Genomic DNA, 16,118 nt, shown 5'->3' on the forward strand with positions numbered 1-16,118 from the left:
GAGGGGCATCCAGGGACTTCCAGGGGCCAGGTGGCCCCCAATCCGCACCCAGGGCTGCACAACTGATCATCTGTGGGGAGAGCGCGTCTGTGGGGAGAGCAGGCTAAGCCCACTCTCCCCACCGAACCTTCCCAGGCTCTACACACCACTCATGTGTAGCACCTCACTGGGTGACTCTGGGCCGGTTATATATTTCTCAGCCAGGCTACCTCATAAGGTTGTGTTGAGAGTAAACATAACCACGCACACCGCTCTGGGCCTCTTGGAGGAAGAGCAGGATATAAATGTAAGGGGGGGCGGGGATTGCGCTCTCTGGGCACAAACAAGTCGGATAAAACATGAGGAGAAGGGACTGTCACCCATACTCTTCCCAAATGGCACCATGGAGGTGGGAAAAGACTGCAAACTGAAACAGAGTTGAAAATGTTTAGAAGCACATTTTTTTAACACAAACAATTTACATCCTTTTTCTGTCCACATTTATATTTCAAGGCAAATCTCACAGTTTTGGGTGGAAGTTAGTTATGCTTAGGACTGTAGCCTTAATGGGTAATCTAGTGCTAACATTACTTATGTTCTGGGTTGGGTTCTTCCTACAACCCACCCCACCCCACCCATAAATAAGGGCAGATTTAGATTGTACAAGGCTACCACCAAAACAGCAGCCTCATGTAGGGTTGTCAGCTAGGGACTTTTATAGAGGGCATGTAACTATTTTGGAAACCAAATGACTTTTTTTGTATGTGTTGTGGTGTCCGAAGTTCTGGGGAGAAGCTGGAACATTTCGTTGGCTCAGCACACTTTGCTCTCATGAGCAGCTTCTCTTCCTCCCTCTCCTTCCCCTTCCTACTGACCATCCTTCCAATGGGGAAGCCACAACACATGCAAAAAAGGGATGCTTTTCACCAAAAAAAGACTGCAAAAAGTCTCCAAAACTTTGCTTAAAATTTGCATACGTTTATTGATATCACATATGCAATGTTTGGGGGACTTTTGGGAGACTTATTTTGGTGAAAGGTGTCCTCTATTTCCACATTTTGGGTGATGGATATTTACTTTCTTCACCATCTGGACCTGGCAACCCTAGCCCATGCCACATTCTTCCTTGTCTTCCCAAACTATTAAGGCACACTTACCCATGTTGTTTCCCTACAGCAGTAGCAGCCGGTGAGGCTATTCACACAATGGCAGAAAATCGGGCTAGCCATTGTGAGAACCACTGGGGTCGGCTGCGAGCCCTGTAGTTCTTAAGCGGGTCACCCGCTTAAGTAGCCCTTCCCTAAACCCAGCTTAGTGGAGCAAGCACTCTGCTAACCGAGGCTTTCCGATTGTGAGTTGCCGCGGTTGTGATCTTAAAAAAAAATTAATTTCTTATTTTACTCCTCCCTCTGGGGAGCTTCTCTGAGGCCACCCGGGGGGGGCGTGGTTTCCAGAATTCTCTCTGCCTGCCTCCATTATGGTAAAAATCACTTGGTCAAGGTGGACTTCGGCCCATTCTGGGCCTGCCCTGCATGGCAGTGGCTATTTTGGAGGCTGCCGCACATGCCCAATGGGCCTCTGCATGGCCGGGGGGAAGAGGGAACTCCAGAAAAAAAAACACACACACACGGTCTCAGAGAAGTCCCCCACAGGGGTGAGTAAAATAAAAAATAACTTTAAAAAAAAAAGATTGCAAAACTACCACCCCTGAATGGCCAAGGGGAGTCAGTCCAATACTGACTCAAACCAGAGGGGTTCCGTCGATAATGGACTGTTGAACTTAACAGGTTCAATGTCGAACCTGTTGGACATCAAACCTCTTTGCACATCCCTAATGCTCACATGACCTGCACTGCCAGGAGCAGCGCTGATGACTAGCCGCACTGCTCCCGGCAGTGTGGAGCAACAGAGGCCACGACTCATTTTCCCGGCCTCTGCATATATCCCACAAGGCACCACACAACAAACACAGTACCTGGGGGGAATCTCCCTGTCAGACTGGCACTCTAGGCACCCTTCTCTACTTGGCTCCGTGGAGCCGAGGAGACACACAAACCCAGCAGCTGGGTTAAGGGACTGTTTGCTCCCTTAACCTCGGCTGAGAGACAGGCTTGGGAGCAGGGTTAGGCTAGGTGGGAGCGCTGGGATCCACGCAGAAACCTGACGCTCCACACGAGCAGCTTAGCCCAGGCTAGGTTGCCCTAGTCTGGGCTAGGCTGCTCATGAGAACAGCCTCACTGAGTGTGAGATAACAATGAAAGATCCAAGCAGAAATGTCAGAAAGATCGTTGGAAATATGGGATTAGATGGAAGGAGAAAATTCTGGAGTAGGGGACTGAACTGGGTGTCATCAGCATACAGGCAGTTCTGAAAGCCATGGGGTTTGATGAGATCAACCAGGGACAGTGTGTAGAGGTTGAATAGCAGGGGGCTGAGAACAGATGCCTGCAGAACCCTGATGGAGAGAGAGAGGGAAAATAAAGGAAGCGCTTTCCCTGTGGAGATACTGGAAGAACCTTTAGACAGATATCAAATATTTAGTCAATCTGAGATTGATATTTAAATATGCACATGACGTCTCAAGAACATTTTTATACAAATATGTTTTGAGGAGAATTTGGGGTTGGGGTGAGGCGGACAGATTCACTCCAGCTCCATTGAGGCCAATTAAGGAATGAATGTCTTCAGATCAGCTTCTCTCCCAAAATGGTTTCTCCCCCTGCTGCTAGTAACGAGACCGCTTGTTGGGCTTGTTTTCACTCTAGAGAGCTTTTGTTTTGTTTCTTAAACCCATTCTTGGCTTTTAGTGACCTCATTTCAGGCACAGAAAGCAGCTGGGAAAACAAGGGCGTTCTGAAAGCAGCAGCTGCCTCAGGCCAGGCTGGAAGATAGCAAGAGCTATGAGGGAAATGGGTTTCACCTCATGTGACTGGGTGGTCCATGTACAATTTTGGACGCCACAGGAAGGAACTTGGGGAACTTAATGCACTCTTCAAATCAAATGACTCCTGGTGAGGTGTTAGCACTTAATTTATCTCCAGCTATTGCACTATAGGCCCTTAACACACACACAAAGCACAGAATGTTGTTTGTTGTTGTTTGTGACTGCCTTAAAGGTGTGGGGAGGGGAGAGAGTACACATTTGTCACATTTAACCTTTTCCTGCCATGCCATGGTCCTGATGGAAATGGTGCCCTCCAAGTTGTTGTTAGCTTCAGGATAGCCTACACTGTCATCAACAGAAACTTCCCTCACAGGACTAATAGCAGTGTGACCCTTGGGGACATATTTGCGTGTTGCACAGTGCTTCTGGGGGAAGGGGGAAATCAGCAAAAATCACACCCCTGCAAATGAGCACACACACTTCAGAAGCAGAAATGATCCATGCCTGCCTTGTTGGACTTAATTTCAGTCCCTATGTGTGCCAGAAATGGCCCTGGGGCTGCCTTATACTGAATCAGAGCATTGGTCCATCTTAGCTCAGAGTTGTCCACACCAACTGGCATTGACTATCTATGTTTTCTGACAGGTCTTTCTCAGCCCTATTTGGAGTTGCCAAGGATTGAACCTGAGACCTTTGTACTGAAAACAGGTACCGTGTCACTGAGCTAGGGCTCTTCTCTAAAACACACTGAGGCCTTTCTCATGACCTAGAAGGGCTCAAAGGAGCAAGGGGAGGATGACTCAAAAAGCTAACCTAACCCTAACCCTCACAGACTATTCTCTTCTTGTTGCTGAGCGGCCGGATCGGCCGCCAAGATGATTGCTGGCTTTTGCCGGTAGCTCAGAGGTTCAGGGTGCCAGAAGGCATTGCCCCATGTCACCCTCCCCCCAGAACTCCCATAATGCACTGTGCGAGTGCAAGGTGCATTATGGGGATCCCCCCTCCCCAAAGCCAGCTGGCAGATGATCAGTAAAATGGAGTTAGAAGAATGCTCGCTCTCCTAACCCCATTTAAGAGGGTGGCTCCGGAGTTGGGTTTGCCCCTGAGGCACCACCGGCACAATCCCAGCGGTACACACATGCAGGCAAAACTGGGCTGGGCTTCCTTAGCCTGATTTTGCCCACACGTGTGAATAGCTTCACTGTGGCCAAATTACTCGTTACATGGAGATATGTGATATGATTTCCCAACATAGTTATTTTTATTTAAAAGCCGCTGTGAGGGATCTAAATTTTATTGAATCAGTGATGCTAGGGGAGGGTTTGTTTAACCATGTGCCAATTGCCCAGTCCAGCTTTCTCCCCCACAAGGCTATTGTTATCCCTGTGGTGAGAAAAATATAAATATCTACCTTTTTAGACCGGAAGTGATGCACATTGGGACAAAAAAACCCAACTTCACATATACACTTTTGGGATCTGAACTGTCGGTGATGGACCAGGAGAGGGATCTTGGGGTCGTGGTGGACAGCTCATTGAAAGTGTGATCTCAATCTGCGGCAGCTGTGAAAAAGGCCAATTCCATGCTAGGGATCATTAGGAAGGGGACTGAAAATAAAACTATGTATTTAATTTTATTAATATTAATAAAAATTAATATTATAATGCCCTTATACAAAATTATGGTGTGGCCACACCTGGAGTACTGCGTACAATTCTGGTCACCACATCTAAAAAGGACATTGTAGAAAAGGTGCAGAAGAGGGCAACCAAGATGATCAGGGGCCTAGAGCACCTTCCTTATGAGGTAAGGCTACAATACCTGGGGCTATTTAGTTTAGAAAAAAGACAACTGCGGGGAGACATGATAGAGGTCTATAAAATCATGCTTGGTATGGAGAAAGTGGACAGAAAGAAATTCTTCTCCCTCTCAGATAAAACTAGAACCAGGGGTCATCCCATGAAATTGATTGCCAGGAAATGTAGGACCAGCAAAGGGAGGTACTTTTTCATACAATGCATAATCAACTTGTGGAATTCTCTGCCACAAGATGTTGTCACAGCCAACAACCTGGATGGCTTTAAGAGGGGTTTGGATAACTTCATGGAGGAGAGTTCTATCAACGGCTACTAGTCGGAGGGCTGTGGGCCACCTCCAGGCCCAAAGGCAGGATGCCTCTGAGTACCAGTTGCAGGGGAGTAACAGCAGGAGAGGGGGCATGCCCTCAACTCCTGCCTGTAGGCTTCCAGCGGCATCTGGTGGGCCACTGTGTGAAACCGGATGCTGGACTAGATGGGCCTTGGGTCTGATCCAGCAAGGCTGTACTGTTCTTTTGAATAGAGTGCAGGAAGGAAATGTTAAGTGCTTACTCTCCCAATGATGCTCCTTTGAATAACTATGGAGACTCCCACAGCTACTTTTATGTAAGTAAAACTAAATTGTCATGAGATCCAGAGGCTGTTCTCAGGCACAGCCTAACTTGGATACCCAGCTGGGGTTAGGCTGTGTGTGAGAACCACCGGGATCGGGCCCAACCCCTGCAGGGCAGTGGCTCCTAGCCCCACTTACAAACCCGGCTGTTAGCCAAGGTTAAAGGAATGAGTGCTCCCTTAACCCAATTACTGCTTGTCCTATGTTTAGTGGCACCTAGAGCACCTGCAGTGCCTAGAGCCCCTGTCTCCTGGGGGAATACCCCAATGCATCACATGTGTAGCATGGTGCATTGTAGGCTTCACAGAGGCTGGGACAACAAGTCCTGGCCTCAGATCAATCTGCCCTACTCCGTGGAGCAGGGCTGATAGTGTGGGATTGTGCTCCATTCTCCCACCAGGGACCAAACAATCATCTGGTGGTGGGGAGGCAAGATTTGGGGAGCCTTCCTTCCCCCTGCCTGTCCAGTAGGTCATGTGAATGGCCCCACCATGTAGCATGTAGTTCCGCTCTTAGACAATTAATAATTTTTAATCTGATTCAAGTGAGTCAAAATCTGCAGACAGGCAATAATCTCCTGACCTAGTTCTCTTCACATACCTCACCCACAGTGACAACAACCCTCATCTTCATTGGGGTGGAAATCTACATAATATCTAGTTCAGAGCCCCACCAGCTTTCACTCTGAAAGCACATTTCTCAGAGGGTTTAAATGTTCTGTCCTGGAAGGCAATCAAGAAACATTAAATCCTAGAGCCAAAATATGACTTCATTAATGTCAGGAAACAATTGATCCACCCCATTGTACCCAGCTGCCTTCAAATGCAATCATCTTGAACAGTTCAGAAGGAATTAATCCAGATGATGATGATGGTGGTGGTGATTGACGGCCCCCTTTTAAAAATCAGTTCATTTCTGCCCCTTTGGAATTTCACCATTTGTATATTGAGTGTTTTAAAATACTTTTTTAAAAAAATCTGTATTTTTACATTTATTTATTATTTATTTGTTTAACATATTTGTATACCGCCCAAAACACAATTCTCTGGGCAGTTTACAACAATACAATAAAAACAATTAACAATTACAGAAGGAAAGGTTTTTAGTTTTCACACAAAAAAGAGACATTCTCACAAGAGCCTAAGTTTATTTTCTGTAAAAACTGTTTTCATTGTTTTAGGATTCCTTGGGTTATGTATTTTAAAAACAAACCAACCTTTATTTTAGAAACATTTCTATCCTGATTTTCTGCCCAATTATAAGATGCCCAAAGAAGCTTGTTATATTCTTAATTAAAAAATAAAATAAAATATCATAAAAATAAAACAATATTACTACTCCTTCAAAGACATACACTGACAATTTAATAATTGTCAAGAATCTGCAGTACATATCAGTTCAAATCTTATGTTAAACTAATGAGAACCAAATTACACTTGATGTTAAATGCATCAGTTTGTAGTTACAGGCTTATGCTTACTAGTGAGCAGCAACTCCATGGAGCTACAAATTGGATTGGAACTGCAGCAAGGCGGTATTTGTCTTTACCTTTGCAATGTTTTCCCACCAAAAAAAACACTTCCAAGTGGCTCTTTAACCCCAAAAGTGTCTTTGTAGCAAATAGAATTGTCAAGGTTACAACACGGAGAAAAGGGTTAAATGTTCCTACCTCTGTGCTGCATTCCTGATCCAAATTGTTGCCGTATATCAGTGTTTCTCAAACTTTTTGGAGTCAAGGACCGCTAAATTCTTCGTGCAGAGTTTCAAGGACCGCTACATTCTTCATGCGCAGTTTCCCGGACCAGCAGTTAGTAAAGGGGTTTCAAGTCTGTCTATCTATCTATCTGACTTCTATACTGCCTAAAACTTGCATCTCTGGGCAGTTTAGAATGAAAATAATATAAGCATTAAAATAATTAAATTTGGAATATTTTGCAAACATGGAATATTAGGGGTTCTTAACCTTGGGTCCCTCAGTTAAACTCCCATAACCCCCAACAACAATGGCATTTGGCCATTATGGCTCGGGATTATGGGAGTAGAAGTCCACCAACGTCTGGGTACCCAAGGTTGAGAACCCCTGAATCTAAAAGCCTGGGTGAACAAATTTGTCTCCAGTATGTCTTCAGTATGTGCGGGGTGGTGGTGGAGGTGCTTCTGATTACTCAGTGGAGAGGGGATGTTGGGCCATTAGAAAAATTCAAAAGCTACATGGGGCCAATGAAAACAACATACAAGCAAGCCCCACTGATGCAAGAGGGAAACAGCGTTCCCTCTCAAGGCGCCTCGACCACAACAGGCAGCTGGGTTTCAATCAACCAACCTTTGGCTGCAAACAATGAGCATGCAAGAACCAGCAGCCCTTCAAGTGGCGCCCACTGCCATACCTTTTCCTCCATGCCCCTGCACCGCATACAGTTTGAAGCTGTAAAGATAGGGAATAAGATAGCTGTAGGAAGATCTCAGCAGCACGTGGAGGCAAGGCACAAGAAGGGTCCCATGCCTCCGTGATACTCTTCCTCTTCCGTGCCATGTGCAAAATTGAGGAAGTGAGTGCCTTGATTTCAGTTGGGGGGGGGGTTGACTCCCAGTCAGGGACCGGCACTCAACCCTTTGGGGACCGGCAGCGGTCCAGGGACCGGTGGTTGAGAAACACTGCCGTATATGACTGATGTTCACAAGTAAATGTAAGTCTATAACTACATGTGGACACATTTACATTCAAAAATACACAAAATACCATTTTGAGCTGGTGTAGTGGCTGAATACTAATGCAGTTGCATAAACTTAGGTTTCATTTCAGCTAAGGATGAGGCCTAAACCTAAGGTTTTCCTAGACAAGGTGGATGTTCTGTGGAAAACTGGGAAATTTAAAGGAAGAACAATGGTAGCCACCTACCTAGAATTCTAGGGCAACAAAGGAGAATAGGCTTAAGGAACAGGGGCCAATGGGCCAATGTGGAAAAAAGCTCACTGAAGCAAACCTTTCATAAATTGAAGAGGATATGCTGAACATTTAAGCCTCTTGCTACATCTTTAATGTTGTTTACCTAAAATATGTTCTAAATAAGCAATAATAAAAGCATACCCTATACAAAGAAAAAGTCTTAAGTTGGACTGCAGAGAGCGAACAGATGTTGTTTTAAAAAAACCAATAATAAAGAACAGATGTCTTACAATTACTGTATAATCCAAATAGTTTCAACTTGTCCTGTTCCTTCAAGGGAAACAAGTTGGGGAAGATCACCAATCAAGTTAACGTGTTTGGAGAAGATCTAGTTTATTTGAACCTTGGAACTGCAATTTTTCTTAACTGTCAAGGAGCAAATCCTCCTTTTGGAAGAGGAACTGAGCTCAGAGAATGTGTGCCTAAGAGTCATATTCCTCCCTGGTTCATACAGGAGACCCTCATTATTTGCGAGTTCTCTGTCCACAGTTTTGTATATTCACAGTTGGGTCATAGAGACCCAGTTTCTTTAACTGCAGAGCAAAAATGGGGTATTTTTGCCTATCCACGGCTTCTGATGTCATTTCCGGCCACCAATTTGTATCACAGAGCCATTTTGTGGCTCTTTTCTTTTTTAAAAAATACTCAAAATGTGGGTTTTGGGGAGACATCACTGGAGGGCAAGGGACTGTGCTTATTTCTGCCCTCCCCCCACTTTCTGGTGATTTGGTGATTCTGATTGTGGTGATTCTGGTTCAGAGTGCTTAGGAACCTAACCCTCCCAATCCCATAGAATTAAGGTTTCTTTATTTGTGGTTTCAATATTGAGAATGGAACACCCAGAAATAAAGAGGGTCTTCTGTGCCCCTAAATGCACCATACTAATACCATTGTTTTTATTTGGCATGTTAAGGGATGGTTCAAATGAATTACCTCTGCCTGCCACATGGGTAGGAGGCAGCACGCTGGGTGGAAATGTGCATGCCCATGCACTCCTCCACATATTTAAGACAAGTGGCTCAGTGTATTGTCCCACTCTGAACTGGCTCAAACATTTCTCAATACAATACAGTTATGCAACAGCTTAAAAAATAATGCAAAAAGTCAATAGTGCTAGAAATAAATCACCACCACCATGCATGGGGTATGCCAACAAGAAACTCATTATATTAGGTTTTCAAAGGCAGAACTGGGTAACAGCTACAGTATTTACAGAAGTTGTTTATTGAGGGGCTTTTTTCATATCCTGGGTAAACAATGAAAGGGTGACACAAAAAGGAGCACACAAAAATATAGCCATTTAATCATGACCTGGTGGGTGTGGCTCCTGAGGAAGCATCTAGAAAACAGGAAGTGAAGCTCTGACTGCATTAAAGGTGAAACATAAAACTTCAGACATATATGCCAAGAGCTGCGTTTATATGATCAAGGAAAATCTCCCTTTAAAAGCAAGTCATGGGAGAAGCCTGCTCTTATATTACCCCGCTGTGATGTGGATCACATTGCCCTTGCAGGCTCCAATGTAGATTGGAGCCAACTGCCCAGCCTTTTGGCTTTATATTCAGAGCACAAGCCCTGATCACTTTCTGCTTTTCTCCTTGTTCTGAAGTTACTGGGTTCTCAAGAGGTTTGGGGAGTTGTTTGGTGGTTTGTTTGTTAAAATTAATCACATTTTAATGCTCATTTCCTTTGACAATTACATAGTCTTGGACTTTGGATACATGTATTTCAGCAATGTCAAACGCAGTTCATGACAACTACCCTACATACCTGACAAAACACTGTTTCTAAAGCATGGCTTGCTTGCATTACATCAGCTTTCCAAATTCATTTAATACTGAGTTCAGCTGGAGTCAATAGTTCCAAGAGGATGAGCTGTCTACTGAAAGAAAGGGAAATGGCTGGATCTCTAGTCAGTCATGAAACTCAGTGGGTAGCACTGGGTAAAGTAAACCACCTTTCGGCCCAAGCCTGCCTGCTTCACAGTATTGTTGAGAGAATGCATGAAGTGTGGATTCCCTCGCCCCACGTGACACACACAAACACTGAAAAGAGTTTTCTAAATGGTTAATAACAACAGTAATAATAATTGGCTTTTGGAAGTCTGTTCCTTATAACTTAAAACCTGGCATAGAGTGAATACTGCCCTCTGCAAACTGAAACATAATTATTTTTATTCCTTCTGAAACACGATAAAATCTTTGTTCTACAATATCTACAGCCAAATGCTTGACGTCTATGTTTCTGCCTTTTTCATTGATGTAATTTTTCAATTTCCTGTTTGCGTCCAGGCTTGATTTATTTTCCATTGATTTTGGTTTGAGTGAAACCATTAAAAAGCTTGGCACTTGGGTCTCTCTTTTTTAATTTATTTTGTCTGCACAAGTCTATTTTACTGTTTGATCGCCTCATTGTTTTCTGGAAACAATGAAGCAAATGAGATTGAAAGAACAGCTGTGAACAGCTGGGCCTGTTGACCAGGTGTCTGGATCTGAGTTTAAAAACCTTTTAGAAGTTTGCAATTTTCGGGACACTCCACAAAATTCAGTCCAGACGGACACAGATATCTCTAGTTGCATGAACTGGGCCAATTCGAGACATATTTAATTTATAAGCATTAGGGAGAAATTTGTACCTCTCTAAAGAGAATTAAATTAATTCTGTTGCATAACTCAGAATATCACTCCCCCCCCCTTCATTTCTAGTTGAATGAAGTATGAGGGATGAACAAGTGGGTAAAGGTGGCGTAGTACTGAGCACCCACCTTTGCTGACTGCCTTCCTCATCATTCTCTCCATTAATAGTCTTAATAGACTACCCTATGTGTCAGCAACAGTGCCCTTTTCACCTCTTTCCTTCTTCCTCCTCTTCCTGCCCCCCCCTTCTTTCTGCTCTGTTCCCTACACCTTAAAGGGAGTAAGATAAATAGGAGCAGGAGGAAAATGCTGGAGATGGAGTTCCAGTGCATTGAACTTTTGCACCAACTATCCTAATATCCACTAGTTACCGCCAGCTCGTTTGGTGGCTACATAGAGACGGGCCTTCTCAGTTGCTGCCCCGAGATTGTGGAATGCGCCCCCTGCTGAGATACGATCCTTCCCATCTCTAGCAATTTTAAAAAAAAACACCTGAAAACCCATCTTTTTGCCCAAGCTTTCTCAGCTTTTAAAAATTGTCTGTTTTAATTTTATGGTTGATTTTAAACTGTTGATTTGATTTAACTTTTATATGTGTTTTAATTATTTTATGTTAACCGCCCAGAGATGAAAGTTTGGGCGGTATATAAGCTAAGCCTGCTCTCCCCGCAGAGCCCGGTTAGGCTCCCCACACTGCTTGTGTGGAGAGCCTCATTATGTAGCTGATAGATAGGATAGGTCTTTCTTATCTCAAATGTGACTGACTGATTGATTGATTGATTGATTGCCGTCAAGTCGGTGTTGACTCCTAGTGACCTCATAGTTGGATTCTCTCCAGGATGATCTGTCTTCAACTTGGCCTTGATGGTCTCTCAGTGGTGCATTCATTGCTGTCGTAATCGAGTCCATCCACCTTGCTGCTGGTCGTCCTCTTCTTCTCTTGCCTTCAACTTTCCTCAGCATTATGGACTTCTCAAGGGAGCTGGGTCTTCGCACAGTGTGTCCAAAGCATGATAGTTTGAGCCTGGTCACTTGTGCCTCGAGTAAAAATTCTGGATGTACTTCACCAATAAACCAATTTAGTTTAGACTCTACAGTGATCTCCATGAATGTTCCTTAAATAGCGGCAACTAACTCTGCACTCTGTAACTGGAGTGGTAGCTTCCTTGGCACTTTGCTAAATAATCACAAACCCCGACAGAAAAGGGGCAATAGGGGTGGTGGTGGTGGTGGTCGCTGCCAGAAAAAGAGGAGTATGAGGAGAGTTATGAAAGGGCCACTTGGGAAGAAGAACTAATTTCAGGCAAACTGGGGCATCTGGTTGCAGTTCCCACCAGCTCACTTGATGGTGACCCTAAACCAGGCCTTCTCTAGGGTTGCCCCGAGTCTCTGGAACACATTCCCAAATGAAATCAGAATCTCCCCATCTGGTTGTTTTAAAATGACTTTTGAAAACACACCTGTTTTATCAGGCTTTTAGTGTTGTTGTTTTTTAATGGTGTGTAAGATAGATCCAGTCTGCACATAGAGGCAGTTTCAGGACCTTTCACAACAACCTTAGGTATTCTGCACCTAAGCATCTTTATTTGGATGTAAATATTTAAGTGAGATTTGTTTTCTGGTAAGTGTGCCTAGGATTGTACCCTTAGGCTTGGGTTGAAATAACATGTATTCTTATCTAAGACTGCACATATTTTGTGATTAATTTCTAAAATGGGTATAATCTGGTAAATACTGCCTGATATTCATACCTTCTGTGCCTCTCAGGCACTGTATTTCTTTTTACTGTATTTTTGATTTTATGATGCTGTATTTTAATTATGTTTTATATTGATTTTATTGTAACTCACTCTGAGAACTGAATAAATAAATAATAAGTAGTCCTTGCCTCTAATTCAGGGGTAGGCAACCTTTGGAACTCCAGCTGTTGCTGCCTACAACTCCCATCATTCCCAGTCACAGTTTATTTTGGCTGGGGATGATGGGAGTTGTAGTTCAGGAGCAGCTGCAGTGCCAAGGTTGCTTACCCCTGCTCTAATCCAGGAATTTAAGGGCAGATGGGACAGGAACTCTATACATCTTCATAGGTGTTCCTCTTTAGTATTGATCCAGGGGTCTAATGGTAAGACATCAGTCTTTGTAGCTGAAGATATCAATGACCCTTTGGGGTTATTTCTGTTAGAGAGCTCAGGAGGGGAGATTTCTTTATCTGCCCCAGCTACATGGAAGTGAACAGGTTAAGGACAGCACTACTTATTAATGAGATATGGAGTTAAAGTTCTAACTAAAGTAGTTTATTTAGAAAATCTATCGGGGAGATAGATTGAGACCTAGCATGCCTCATTGCTAGCTACATACAGGAAGAGAGAAGGAAGGAGGAGGAGGTCTCTCTCTTCAGGTGAGAGAATGAAACCTGAGACTATCTATCTAACAAAGGGGAAGTAGAGTAGAGAAAGCCTGGTCAGAGAGGGAATGCCCTTCCTGGCTGTCTCTGCCCCTAATGATCAATAGGGTTGCTGGTGCTAAGAATCGATGCCATGCAGGAGCTGCATCTCCAACCATTTCTTTTCTGCAACAAATGTGATGTAGTGGATGAGTATTGGAATTAAAAGTCCAGAAAGACTGGAATTCAAATTTCTGTTCACACTATGTGATCTTGGACAAGTCACTGAGGTGATTCTCATGATCGGCAAAAAGCGGGCTCAGGGAGCCGAGCCCACTTTTTGCTGACCGTGTGCTGCAATGGGAGCCACGTGGCTCCAGGCAGCAAACCTCCTGAAATACCCCTCCCCTTAGCCGAGGTTAACGGAGCGAGCACTCTGTTAACTTCCTCTTTTGATTGTGTGTTGCCACGGCGTGGCTCCCCGCCACAGCAACACACGAGGAGACCACCGCCGGGAGGCTGAAACGAGCCTCCCAGCCCTGGGGGTCTCTTCAGGATGCCCCGTGCACTCGCACGGGGCATCCTGGAACTTCCAGGGGCCATGTGGCCCTCGATCCTCGCAGCTTTCGCTGGCTCTGACGGAGCCAGCAGTTGTGTGGGTGGCTGATCTGGTTGCCCAGGGCTGCCTGAAGGATCATCAGCGGGGAGCCCGCTCTCCCCGCAGAACGCCCTCCAGCGAGTCTCACCGATCGTGAGACTCACCTCATTGTCTCTGAGCCTAATCTCCTTCATGCACAGTGACAGAGCACCTGCTTTTCATGCAGAAAGTCCCCAAAGTCTTTGACATTTTCAGTTAAAAGAGTTTCGGGAAGCAGAGATGGGAAAGATCTCCTCCTATGACTGTGGAGAGCTGCTGCCAGTCAGAGAAGAAAGTACTGCAAGATGAGCCAATGGTCTGACTCAGCATACATGGCTTTATAGATTATTTAGTTAGTTAGTTAGTTAGTTAGATTTATATGTCGCCCTACTCCCATAGGACTCAGGGCGGCTTACAAGCAATAACATACAAAGCAAAACAGTTCTATAAAATACAACATACATAACATCATAACCACAACCCCATACAGTACTCATTGCAAGACATAATAACCATGGATTACCAGATCACTCTACGACCAGCTATCTCAGCGACCGAACATTATCAGTGTACTACGAAGATGATGAAGAATATTTATATACTGCTTTTTGACAAAAGTTCTCGAAGCGGTAGTTCTTAATACATAAGATGGTTCCCTGTCTCAAAAGGGCTCACGTTCTAAAAAGAAACATAAGGTAAACACCAGCAACAGCCACTGGAAGGACGCTGTGCTGTGGCTGGATAGGGACAGTTGCTATCGCCACTTTAAAATGTGGCCCTTTGCTCAGTCAGCAGGAGTTGACTGCAGAATAACAGGATACAGATACTATAGATATATTTATTTTACCTGCTCCTCAAATGAGCCCTGGCATCCAAAGCATCTCTGGGGGGCTGCCAGGGTGACCCCCTGGCTCAGAGCAAGCCTCATACGGACTCAAGGAAGCTTCTTCTATGAACCTGTTCTCCCCCTAGGGCATGGCACCCATGTTAGGACTTATCCTCTGAAGGTGCGTGACTAGGGATTGGTTTCCCTCCTCTGCACAGCTGACTATGCTCCCAGGCAAAATAGGTCTTGAATAGCCTGCCCCTGCCTCTTTAAATGCAGCATGTTCAGGAAATAGTAGCATGTGAATAATTGCCTATAAAAATGCCCTGGAGTCTCTGAGGGTAACTAAACACTGCCAATTGTCCTAAGGCATTAGTCTCTTGAAGTCCGATCCAAAACAAATAGCCTTTGGATCTGGGAAGCAGGAACATGAGCCAGCCCTGGATACCATAAGAAAATCACAAGGGAATGCAGGAGAAATAGGGGCCAGAGAAATGGCATGCATTCACACCTGACACTTTTTGTTGCATAGAGATAGCTTCTGTGGGTGTTGTGGAGGGGACACATACTTGCATACACCATCCTTCCTGCATGACAAATCACACAAGTATTTGTTTAAAATATGTGTATCCTATCTCTCCTGCAGTTCAAAATGGCAATGCCAAAGGTAAATCCTTAAAAACAAAAAGCAAAAACAAAAAGTCTCAAGAAGTCAATCAGCATCCACATCAGCAGGACCTTCCCAAAATAAATGGAAAATAGCATGCCAAGTCTGTGTGTAGATTGTCACATATGCTAACTACATATGTGCATATTTTGCGAAGTACTGAGAAGCTGAGTTTGGTGCCCTACAATCTATGTACTGCATATGTATATGCAATGAAATATACCTACCCAGCATATGTGATAAGCAACTTGTCCCTCACTCCCACTGAGTGCTTTTCGTGTAGCAATCTGCTACATTGAAACATGGTGCACGGGAAATCACATCTACCACATGCTACCCCTTAATCCAGATTCTGGGTTACCCCACCCTGCCTCCAAATCATGACCCAGTTATGATGCACCCAACACACGGAACTTAGAGCAAGGCCAAGGGGGACCAGGCAGCGTCCCCACCCCTCAGATTGGAACCCTTGAACCCACAGAGGCCAACTTGCACCAAGAGGATTCCCCAGTCCAACATGCTTAAAGGGGTTGAATTAGGGAAGTTTGATCAGCAGGCAGGTGATGCCTCAGTGTGCTTGGCTTGCCACCTGTGTGACCAGTACACCTCTCTCCCAGTATGCCACAGCCAGGGGCGCATCTAGGGTAGGGCAGGCAGGGCACATGCCCTGGGCACCAGTTGAAGGGGGGCACCATTTTTAAAAATTATTTTCAAAAACAACAAAAAAAA

General features: G+C 44.6%; 2 long non-coding RNA genes across 3 annotated transcripts in view; one reads left to right on the top strand and one right to left on the bottom strand.

The window, feature by feature from the left end:
- The window catches only part of LOC128344303 (uncharacterized), a 112,948-nt gene that overhangs the window by 82,193 nt on the left and 14,637 nt on the right, over positions 1–16,118 (bottom strand). The gene's annotated exons all lie outside the window — the stretch shown is intronic.
- LOC128344302 (uncharacterized) lies at positions 1,543–10,595 on the top strand. Of its 2 annotated transcripts, none has more exons than XR_008315778.1 (3): positions 1,543–1,633; positions 3,509–3,571; positions 8,518–10,595. It is a non-coding gene; the product is annotated as an uncharacterized LOC128344302 (long non-coding RNA). The 2 variants fall into 2 exon arrangements; XR_008315777.1 differs by lacking the exon at positions 1,543–1,633 and adding an exon at positions 2,188–2,990.

Source organism: Hemicordylus capensis, chromosome 2, assembly GCF_027244095.1.
Source record: "Hemicordylus capensis ecotype Gifberg chromosome 2, rHemCap1.1.pri, whole genome shotgun sequence".
NCBI classification, from domain to species: domain Eukaryota; kingdom Metazoa; phylum Chordata; class Lepidosauria; order Squamata; family Cordylidae; genus Hemicordylus; species Hemicordylus capensis.